The sequence below is a fragment of the Oryctolagus cuniculus genome, chromosome 5 (assembly GCF_051225735.1).
Source record: "Oryctolagus cuniculus isolate XC-2025 breed Fujian yellow rabbit chromosome 5, ASM5122573v1, whole genome shotgun sequence".
NCBI lineage: Eukaryota > Metazoa > Chordata > Mammalia > Lagomorpha > Leporidae > Oryctolagus > Oryctolagus cuniculus.
In genome coordinates, this window is record NC_142871.1 from 125927481 (window position 1) to 125938349 (window position 10869).

The following is a 10869-nucleotide window of genomic DNA, read 5'->3' on the forward strand; positions in this document are numbered from 1 at the left end:
AGTAGCTACCTGAACTGAGACACAGGTGTGCAGTGAGTGTGGCTCCGCCTTTCACGCCAAGGGGGCTGGGAAGCAGGCTGAGGGTGTTATGCTGATACAGTTGGCTGGTCCCTAACTCAAGGCTGCTGTCTCTGTTCACTTCTGTGAGGCACCCAGATGAGCCCAGTGTGCAGGGACAGAGAGCAGGTGGGGCGGGGCCAGGCCAGGGGGTGGGGTGGGGTCCGTGGATGAGGGGCGCCGAAGCTGGTGGATGGCGGTGCTCCCACAACACCAGGCAGGTGTATAATGTCCCCGACACGGACCCTGGAAAATGGCAAAGATGGTCAATTTCATGTTCTGTGTGTTTTACCACAATGTAAAAAAAGGAACCAATAAATAGCTAGCTGACCAAAAAGGTGTGGAAAGTAGGGTGATGGACGGAAGCCGCAGGTCCTGGGTTGGAGCCTCCGTCAGGGTCACAGAGGATGAACTTGAGGGTTGAGCCTGATGACAGGAGCCCCGTGGCATCAAGCCTTGGCATCCGATGAGAGAGAGGCCGCGTCCTTGCCCGCAGAGCAGGAAGCAGGCCTAGCAGCTTGCGGCCTTGAGAGATGGCAGAAGCTGACAACAGGGACAGAGAGGAGAGCGGGTGGGTGACTTCCTGTAAGAGGCTCACCGGGGTTGTTGCAGGGGAGTGTCACAGTCCTGTCCCTGGGGTTGGGGTGGTGTCGGCTCTCCTGGGAGGGTCACAGCCCTGCAGAGAGTATGCTGGGCCCTGTGGCCCTGCCGAGATGGCTCCTGTGGGGAGAGGAGGAGAGGACCAGGGATGGGTGAGGGAGGGTGTGCTTCCTCAGGCCCAGGTCTGCGCTCAGGCATCTGGCCGGGGCAAGCACAGGACTTGTAGGACTGATGGCACCAGGGTCGGGGTGAGAGGAGAGGGACACTGGACGTGGGGGAACCTGGCCAAGTGGGCCTAGCTGCAGCCATCTGGCTGGGGCCCAGGGCCAGGGACAGCACGTGGACTTCTGCCTGCCCTTCTGCCCAGGCTCTTGGTGGCCTCTCCAGGTGGCCCACTCTGGCCTGGATGCACACAGCTCCCTGTGCCCCCCAGGATTCCTCCTGCTGGGAGCCAAGCAGAGGCCCACAGGGTGAGAGGTCCTGGAGTCTACCTGGTGAGGCAGAGGTGGCGGGAAGGATTCCTCCACAGGCTTGGTGCTGGAGCTGGCCCCCTTCTGTCCGCTCTGCAGCAAAGCCCCTTTCAGAGAGCTAGAGACGAGCCCCTGACCCGAGGGTGGCCCCCGGCTGGCTGGGAGGGAGGCCACCCTGGCTTGGGTGGAGTAGGGGTCCACCACATCCTGTCCAGGCCACTGCAGTCGCAGGCCTCACTCTCCCCATCTGTACAATGGGCTTGCTATCTCAAGGCACCCCCTGCCATGGCGATGCCCATTTCTTGCTGTTAATGGGGGAGACACAGAGTCTGACCCTGCCAGCTGGAAGGAGCTGCATGGTTCTATGTCTTATTTTCTGGAAGAAGGTGCAAGAGGAGAGGCAGAGATGGGAGCTGTGTGTGTGTATGTGTGTGGGGGTGCTGGGGGGAGCCGGCTCAGCTATAAAAGATAATGAAGGGAGTGGAGAGATGTCCCCAGGCCTGTACCACTGTCTCCTGCTTCCTTCATGGCCAAGGGTGCCCCCTGCCCAGAGAGCCACAGCCTTAGGAAGCCTCTCTCCCCGCTAGTGTGTGGGCTGCAGTGTGGGGTTAGGAACTGCCGAGGGGGCTGGGGCCCCACTTCCTGTACCGATTTGGACTCACGGATGCAGGAACCTGCCTAGTACGGCTTCCCCAGGTGACAGACACAGGTGCCCTGGCTTAGGGGCCCTCCCGTCCCCGGCGCCACCGCGATCCCAAGGTCCCCGCAGTCCCTCCAGCTGAGAGAATGCCAGAAAGCGCCTACTCGCTCCACTGGACTTCCCCTTACCAGGGGCTGCACACACGCCCTGTGGGCGCCCCCAGCCCAGCCCGCCCCCCGGGGTGATGCAGCATGAGAGACTGGGGCTAGACACCTAGAGGCTGGCATGTGAGGGAGCAGACCTCCCCCACTCCAGTCTGAAGACCCCCGTGATGCCGGAGACGGCGAACGTGCCGCCTGCCTTAGGCGGTGAGGGACATTCAGCTCTGGTTCACTCGGGTGGGCTGGCCGCAGCCCCTACCTGTGCAGAAGTGCTAGTCTGAGGGGCGGCCTGGCCCGGCTCTCGCTGGATGGGGAAGTTCCATGCTCCTCTGCTGGCCAGTCCCTGGGCCGGTATTCCCCTGTGCCTACCTCACCCTTTGTTCTCCTGGTGATTTGCTTCCCTTTGATAGAGTTGTTGTTGGTGGTGGGGTGATTTGGAAACTCCTGGCTTGCTGTGTGGCCTCCTCCATGCTGACTCCCAGGCCTGCTCACCGTCCTGGAGAGCTTCGTGCAGTGTGATGATTCCAGGCAAGGAGACTGAGTCATGGTGACTCAGGGGACACTAGACCTCCTCTCCCTGCCTCCCCTGCCCCCGCCCCCAGAGTGGCCGGAACAGGAGGGACATGAGGGCCATGGGGAGGAAAAAAGGGGCTCCCGTTAGCCCGCGGCCCCAGCTACCCCGTCTCACACGCGCTGGAGCTGTGCGCATGCGTGCGAGGGAGCGCGTGCCATCAGACCAGACACCCATGTGCTGCGTCACGGCCGACATGTGAGGATGGGGTGAATCATGGACAGGAGGTGGATGTCTGGAAGCCAGATGTGGCCCAGCTGTGCAGGGCAGCAGGCCCAGCCACCCCCAGACCAGATGTGATAGCCCTGCTGTCTCTCCCCCCCCAGTCCCTCCATCTTCCAGGACACAGAGGCTTTGGGAGAGACGCTCTGCCCCCTGCCTACCCATGGCTTCTGTGCCCTCCCAGCAGCCGAGGCCAGGGCGGGAGTGGGGGAGGGTGAGTGAGGTCCTTGGGGGTTGAGCAGACCCCCACATCCACACGTGCTCACACATGCAAACCTCCACCACCGGGCTCCCGAGGTCAGGGTCACAGCCCAGGTAGGAACCAGGTCTCCTTCGACCCGGGAGGGCAGCCTGACATGGGAGCTACATCTTCTGCCATCTGACTCAGTACAGAGCTGGGTCTCCCCCTTCAGACTGGAGGGCTGCAGGAAGCCAGGCAGGGCACGGACACACAGATGTCCACCCTCACTGGCACTCTGCCATCTGACTCAGTACAGAGCTGGGTCTCCCCCTTCAGACTGGAGAGCTGCAGGAAGCCAGGCAGGGCATGGACACACAGATGTCCACCCTCACTGGCACGCACGCCCCAGGCTGGGGCTCCCCGAGGGCAGGGGCGGGCAGGCACCCCCAACACACTGTCCTGTCCTGTGAGGCTGCCGCCCCTCCCTTGAGAGAAAGGAATGCCTCCTCTGTGAGCCTGGGAGCTCACTGGAGCTGAAACCATATCTGCCGGGCAGGCCAGGTCCTCCAGAGTCCCCAGTCCTGTCCTTGTCCTGTTTGGCCACCTCCCCGTTCCTGGAGGCTTGCTTGTGCCTCACGAGACCCCCGCCGTGACCACGGGAAGGTGGCAGGATCCCCAGCAGATCCAGCGTGGGTCTGGCTCGGCCCGGGGAAATCCCTGTGCCTTCCTCCTTGTCGGAGGCCCGTGTCTCCCGGGCAGAGAGCCTGGGCGGTCTCATGGGAGGGGTGTGTCGTGTCCCTGCGGATTCGGGCGTCGGCGTCGGCCTGGGTGCAGCGAGGGACTGCTGCACCATTGCACAGCAGAGGAGCTGGGCCCGGGCAGGCTGCAGAGCGGCTCGGGTCACTCAGCTCCTGCTAGCAGCCTGGGGCAGGGGTCCAGAGCACCTTGCTGAAGGCCTGCCCGTGTGCATGGCCGGGGAGGCAGGGACTTGGGCCACAGGCAGGGGCCAGTGTCCCCGGGAGGCAGAGGGGCAGTGCATGGGCTGTGTGAGCAGGGCCCCAGTGCCAGGGAAGGGGGCTGCCATGTAGGTGTGGCCCCAGGGAGGGGAGGCCAGGTGGGTGGACACCAGTCAGCCAGGCCAGGGACAGTCGCATCGCATCACAGTGCTGCTGGAATGCACGAATTTCAAAGCCCCTTTCCTGCACATGGCCCACGCCGCTGCACCTCCTCACCAGGCCACACTGCCCATTTCCCAGGTAAGGCCTCGACAGGAGCTTCACTGGCCCCGGAGCACACGGGTCGTGGCCTAGAGCCCCCAGGATCCAGGCGGCGTCCTGCTGGGGAGAGGCTGAGAGCTTGCTTCTGTCGGTGCCTGCTGTGTGTTGTGGGTCAGTCACTCAGCCTCTCTGTGCCTCTCTGGCCCAGTAGAGTTGTGAGGATCACACGAGAGGACTCGGTATCTGATCCTGTTAAGAGGAAAGACGGGGTCAGCGCCTTGGCTCACTAGGCTAATCTTCTGCCTGCAGTGCCAGCACACCAGGTTCTAGTCCCAGTTGGGGTGCCGAATTCTGTCCCGGATGCCCCTCTTCCAGTCCAGCTCTCTGCTGTGGCCTGGGAGAGCAGTGGAGGATGGCCCAAGCCCTTGGGCCCTGCACCTGCATGGGAGACCAGGAGAAGCACCTGGCTCCTGCCTTCGGATCAGTGCAGCGTACCGGCCGTAGCAGCCATTGGAGGTTGAACCAACGGTAAAAGGAAGACCTTTCTCTCTGATTCTCTCACACACTGTCCACTCTGCCTGTCAAAAAAAAAAAAAAAAAAAAAAGAGGAAAGACGGATGCTTACAACCTGGAGACCCCAAGTGTTCATACGAATGCTGCAGCTTCTCCCTTTCTCTGTGCCCCACCCCCAACCCCGCCCCGAGCCCCTGCATCCAAGGGCAGAGGGGCACTTGTAAGTCAGGATGTGGCCCCCCGGGTACGTGGCTCCTCGCAGGCAGGGACAGGAGGTCTCACTCCCCTCTGGTCTCTTACCCCCGAGCCGTAGCGCGAGGGCACGTGGGCTCCTGGCACGTACCCGGTGATAAGGGCCACCCAGGCGGCAGGACGTGGGCTACGTGAGGGGCCAGCGGCTGCCTGTCCAGCTCCAGGGGCCAAGGCCGGGAGGCTGGGCTGTGGGGTCCATTGTCTGCCCGCCACCCCCCTTCTGGCGAGCACAGGCTGGACAGCAGCCGGCAGCAGCCCTTGGCAGTAGCCCGGTCCTGTTCCCCCCACGCAGGCACGCCCTGGCCCGCACGTCCTCGCTTGGGCCTCCCGCCACGATTGTGCTGCGCTGGCCTCCAGCGGCTCTGCCTGGGCACCTGGGAAGCCCTTGCAGGATGAGCCAGTGCCTGGGGGCTCATTTTAAGGCGCGTGGGGTGGAGGGGGTGGGGGCCTGGGGTGTGGCAGGCTGGGGAGAGGCGAGAGGGAAGTGGGGGGTGCACAGCGCAGGGGACGACGGAGCAAGGTGACCCCGTGGGTGTGGCTGGAGAGTTACTGAACCGTCTAAACTGGTCAACAGGTGGGCGAAGGGGCAGGCTGTGGGTGCCGCTGAGTGGCCGTGTGGCTCTGGGCCCCCTCTCTCCGGCCCCCAGGGGACCTGTGTGCAGGTTTAATGTTGAGGCAGCCCTGCTCTGCTTGGCTGGGCTCAGCCCCAGACAGAACCAGGGGCAAGAAGGGGCATGCTCTGGTCTGGGGCTCTCCTCTGTCTCTCTCCCTTTCCTCAGCAAAGTGGGGGCACGGCCTGGGCTCCCTGCTGCCCAAGGCCCTTGGGCTTCACTGAGGTGAAGTCTGCCGGCTTCCTCCCCCCAGCGCCAGGGCCTCCCGGGGCCAAAGCTGTGGCCTCTGTTCAACAAGTTAAAAATAATCCCCGTGGGCTCTTCTGCCCCCACAGGAATGGTGTTTGTGTTGGCATCTGGGGGCCCCCAGGCCCTGCCAACTCCCACAGCATGTGACACGGTCAGGGCACCAGAGGTGTGAGGAAGGCGTCCGCCACAGGGACTCCAGGTGAGGGTGCAGAGCCGAGGTCACAGCTGCCTGGCAGCGCCGCTGGGGCCACGAGGCTGCTCACGGGGCTGCGGGCAAGCAAAGCCCATGTGTGGGTGTGGGCAGCAGGCTGGGTTGTGCCCAGGTACTGGGCCAGGCCCCTGCAGGTGACACAGTCCAGGTCTGACCTGGTTTTTGGATCCCAGGCCCCAGACCCATGCGTCCCGAGGCTGAAGAATGCAGAGATCTTTGCAGCTCACCCTCCAGCCCACAGCTCGGCTGGGCTCCCCGGGGGCTGTCCTGGGTGCTGGCCCTCGCTGGCACCCACTGCCAGTCTTCCCGGCAGGCTTCTGAGCTCAGCACTGGGGAGTGCTTTGGTTTGGTTTGAAAAGGAAGAAGAAACAAAGACACAGAGGAGTCAGGTAGCAATAACGCAGCCTTATACTCCCTGCTGTATGATTCTAAGCCCCACAGCCGTAACCCTGACCTTGTCCGACTTAACGCAGGTGGAGCCCAGAGCCTGGAGGCTGTGCTAGGCCTTTAGGGCCAGGCCACTGGGTGCTGCCCATTTTTACTCATGACTCCATTGCCATTCCTTCCCCGCCGAGTCCTCGTCCCCTGGTCAGTCACGCCTCTCCCTCAGGCCACCTGCAGTCACGTGGGCTTCATTGCTGTTCATTTATTTGAAGGATGTCACATCTTTTGAAAACATTATTTTCATCTTTTATTTGAAAAACAAAGAGAGGAGAGAGAGAAAAAAGGGAGAGAGAGAGAGGTGGAGGGAGATCTTCCATTGGCTGTATCACTCCTCAAATGCCTACAACAGCTAGTGTAGGCCCAGGCTGAGTCCAGGATCCCAGAATTCAGTCTGGGTCTCCCACGTGAGGGGCAGGGACCCAATGACTTGTGCCATCATCTGCTCCTCCCGGGTGTGCATTAGCAGGAGGCTGGGTGGGAATGAGGTAGCCAGGACTCGAACCAAGCACTCCACTATGGGGTGCAGGTATCCCAAGAAGTGACATAGCCATTCTACTAAACGCCAGCCCTCTCTTTATTTCTCAAATGAGTTCTTTTTTTTTTTTTTAATCAAAATCAAATTATTTGAGAGATGAGATGTAGAGAAAGAGAAAACTCCTGTCTGCCAATTCAACTCCCCAACACTGACACCAGCCCAGCTGTCCGAGCTGGCACTGCTGTCCCCTAGGGTGTGGGTCGGCGAGAGGCCGGGTCAGGAGGTAGGGCTGGGGAGCCGTGCAGGCCCTCCCGTGTAGGGCGCAGGTGTCCTTCACCTCGACCTTGACCTCAGATCCCGACTCCTGCTTTTCTCCTCCGGGCAGATGTGACAGCCCCTCGGTTCCCCCTCGCAGCCCTGCGCAGCGTTGGCCGTGGTCACACTGAGAATTCGACAGCCGGCTTTTTCTGGGGACTTTGAGGAAGAGCGGCTCTGCATGGGATCTCACCTAACAGCCAGCCACAGCGCTGAGGCCATGGGAGCCTTCCCTCCCCAGGGAAGGAGCCCACAGCCCCTCCCCTCCCCCTCAGGCCCATGTCTCCCTCTTGCTGCCTATCCTGGTCTCTCTTTCTCTTTACTTTAGTTTAAAGATTTATTTATTTATTTGAAAGGCGGAGTTACAGAGAGGCAGAGGCAGAGAGAGAGAGGTAGAGGCAGAGAGAGAGAGAGAGAGGTCTTCCATCCACTGGTTCATTCCCCAGATGGCCACAACAGCTGGAGCTGCGCTGATCCGAGGCCAGGAGCCAGGAGCTTCTTCCCATATGGGATGCCGGCACTGCAGGCGGCGGCTCTACCCACTATGCCACAGTGTCGGTCCCCAGGCCCGGTCTCCCGCCAGCTCCTTGGGACCTAATGTGGCCTCGACCTGATGGCTGTTCCTTCAGGGGGGTCCTGGAAGGGGAGCCTGCAGGTCTCCACCAGGTCTCTCTCCTCTCTCCCTCCGTCCCTCCCTCCCATCCATCCATCCCTCTGTCCCCCACCCCTCCCCATCTCCCCCTGGGCTCCTCCTGGCCCCACAGGATGCATCCAAGGAAGTTCTGCTAATGGGGATGTCCCATCCGTGGTGACTCTCCTTTTCCAGGTACCTCCCCCGTTCCACCCCACTCAGCACTTGCGTGTTTTGTGGTGATTCCTCCAGATGAGTGACCTGCAGCAGCTAAAGTTTGGTTTACATAAGACAGAGGCGCATTTTCTGTTCCCGTACTTGAACTCTGGATGAACATTCCTGGGATGGTTTGGTGGCTACAGGCTGCCAGAAACGGGGCGGCTTCTGCATTATTGATCTCCTGGGTGTGGCTTGGGCTTCCGTTTCCAAGCTCACCTCATTGCCCAGGATGGCTGCTGGTGCCCCAGCCAGTGGGAAGGAGGAGGAAAGCCTGCACAAAGCCACGGCTCTTCCCTCTAAGGAAGCGTCCCATTGGTCGGAAGCCAGCCCTCCAGCCAAGCTAGCTGCAAGGGAAGCAGGGTGGCACCAGCCTTTGTCGGGGGGCCCAGCTAAACCTGGGGGGAAGGGAAGAAGGGAGAGAGCTGTGCCGGCGCAGAGGGTGGGTGGGGTCTGCTGCAAGCAGCCCCGCTTCCCGCCCCTTTTCTGAGACCTCAGTTCTTGGCTGGAACTCAGTCTGTCCTGCCTGGAGCTGTTAATGGTGGCAGCGCCTGGCCAAGGGTGGCTGCCGTCGGCTGCTGCCCGCGCTCCGCAGGCCCAGGATGGCATCTCCTGCATTCTCCCGACGGCGGAACAGGTGTTAGATTTAGTCTCATGTTGTGGTTGAGAAAATTCAGGCCCAGAGAGGGTGGGTAATTTGCCTGGAAGCAGCCAGCGAGGCTCTGAACCCTGTGCCCCTGTTTCTCTCTCCCTCCCTTCCTTCCTTCCTTCCTTCCTTCCTTCCTTCCTTCCTTCCTTCCTTCCTTCCTTCCTTTCTTTCTTTCTTTCTTTTGCTTTGGAGGCTTCCCCAGAGGGGCGGATGCCAGCAGGGAGGAAGTGGTCCCAGGAGTACCCTGTCTGGGAGGCTGAGGCAGGCAGGGGCGTGGCCTCAGTCCGCAGGTGCCTCCTCGGCGCTTACTCAGTGCCACGGTCAGCGTGCACGTCTGAACAGGGTCTATTGACGGCCTGAGGATTTCTGCTGGCGCCAGGAGCCGGCCACTGTGGCCACATCCTCAGCCACCACTTTCCCCAGCCTGAGGGAGTGAGAGCAGCACGGGGCAGCCTCTCTCACTTCCCCTTTTTCCCACCAGGGGGGGAGCGCACTTCCGCCTCTGCCTTCCCCTGGGGAAGGGGCAGCAGGGGAGCTGCTACCCCAGCTGAGCTGCTGGGCAGACAAGCCGGGGTTGGGGGGAACAGCAGGTGCAGCCAGCTCTCAGGGGAAGCAGAGACACTGCGCCCTGCGGGAAGACCAGCGCCATCCTGGCCATCCCCCTGCTTCTGGGCAGCACTGTCCTTGCTTGCCGCTGACCCCGGAGGGTGAGGTCATGGCTCTGGCCTTGGGGTGGGGGTGGGGGGCTCCAAGCGTAAGCATGGTCACTGCTGCTCGCATTGCTGTGGTGAGTAGTGTAACTGTAATATCTGCTCCCCGGGCTGTGGCTACAGGAAAGGTCCACGCGTCGTGAGTCACAGCTCGCCGTCGACACTGGGGTGTGCTGGGGATGGCCCAGGACTCAGACGTAACCTCTGCCCTCAGGAGTCCCAGCCAAAAGCAGATGATGAGCAGAAACAACAATGTGAGACTGGAACCATCTCCCCCCTCCACCAGGAAGTCTCCCTTGATTAATCGCCCTGCGATTGCTCTCGAGTTGACCTTGGGGTCTTAGCTCTGGCAAGATGGGCTCCATCCCATCCAGTCTGGGCACAGAGCACCTACAGGTCCTGTGCTAGGGGCAAGGGTGCAGCAAGAATGTGGCACTGTCTCTGAAACCATTCATTTATTCAGCGAGTGAGCCCGCTGGGCAGGACTGAGCCCTGCTCTCCCAGAGTCTGAGTGGGAGACACTTGAAACAAGGAGCCACACAAAGGAGACAGAATTGTGGGGGCAGCGTTTAGCCTGTGGGTTAAGCTGTGAGTGAAGACGCCTGCATCCCACACTGGGGTACCTGGGTCTGCTTCCCGGCCTGGCTTCTGACCTCAGTGCTGATGGCTGAAGCCCTTGAGGTCCTGCCATGTATGGGGAAAACCTAGACTGAGTTCCCAGCTTCAGCCCCTGCCCAGCCCTGGCCATTGTGGGCAGTTGGGTGTGAACCAGTAGACAGAAGCTCCCCCCCCCCACACCCATCTTGCTGCCTTACCAAAAAAAAATTTAGGGGCTAGTGCTGTGGTATAGTTGGCTAACCCTCTGCCTATGGTGCCAGCATCCCATAATGGGCACTGGTTTGAGTCCCAGCTGCTCCTCTTGCAATCCATCTCCCTACTATGGCCTGGGAAAGCAGTAGAAGATGGTCCAAATGCTTGGGCCCCTGTACCTGCATGGGAGACCTGGAAGAAGCTCCTGGCTCCTGGCTTCAGATCGGCCCAGCTCCAGCTGTTGTGGCCATTTGGGGAGTGAACAAGTAGATGGAAGACCTCTCTTTGCCTCTGCCTCTCTGTAACTCTGCCTTTCAAATAAATAAATAAATAAAATCTATAAATTGCAATATGTGCTGGGAAGGAAAATCACAGGGGCCCGTGGGGAATATTCTAGGGACTTAGTTTAGAGGAGGGTGTGGTCCGACTTTTAGCTGAGCTCCTGCCCTGCTCTCCCAAAGCCCCAGCCTGGCTTGGGAGACACAGCCATGGAGATGCCCAGGAAAAGGTGATGCTTAGGTAACCACTTGCTGTATCATCCTCTTGCTCTGTCCCAATGCCCCCCACCCTTTAAAAAGATTTATTTATTTGAAAGGCAGAATGAGACAGAAAGAGTGAGAGAGATCTTTCATCTACTGGTTCACTCCCCTATGGCTATAACGGG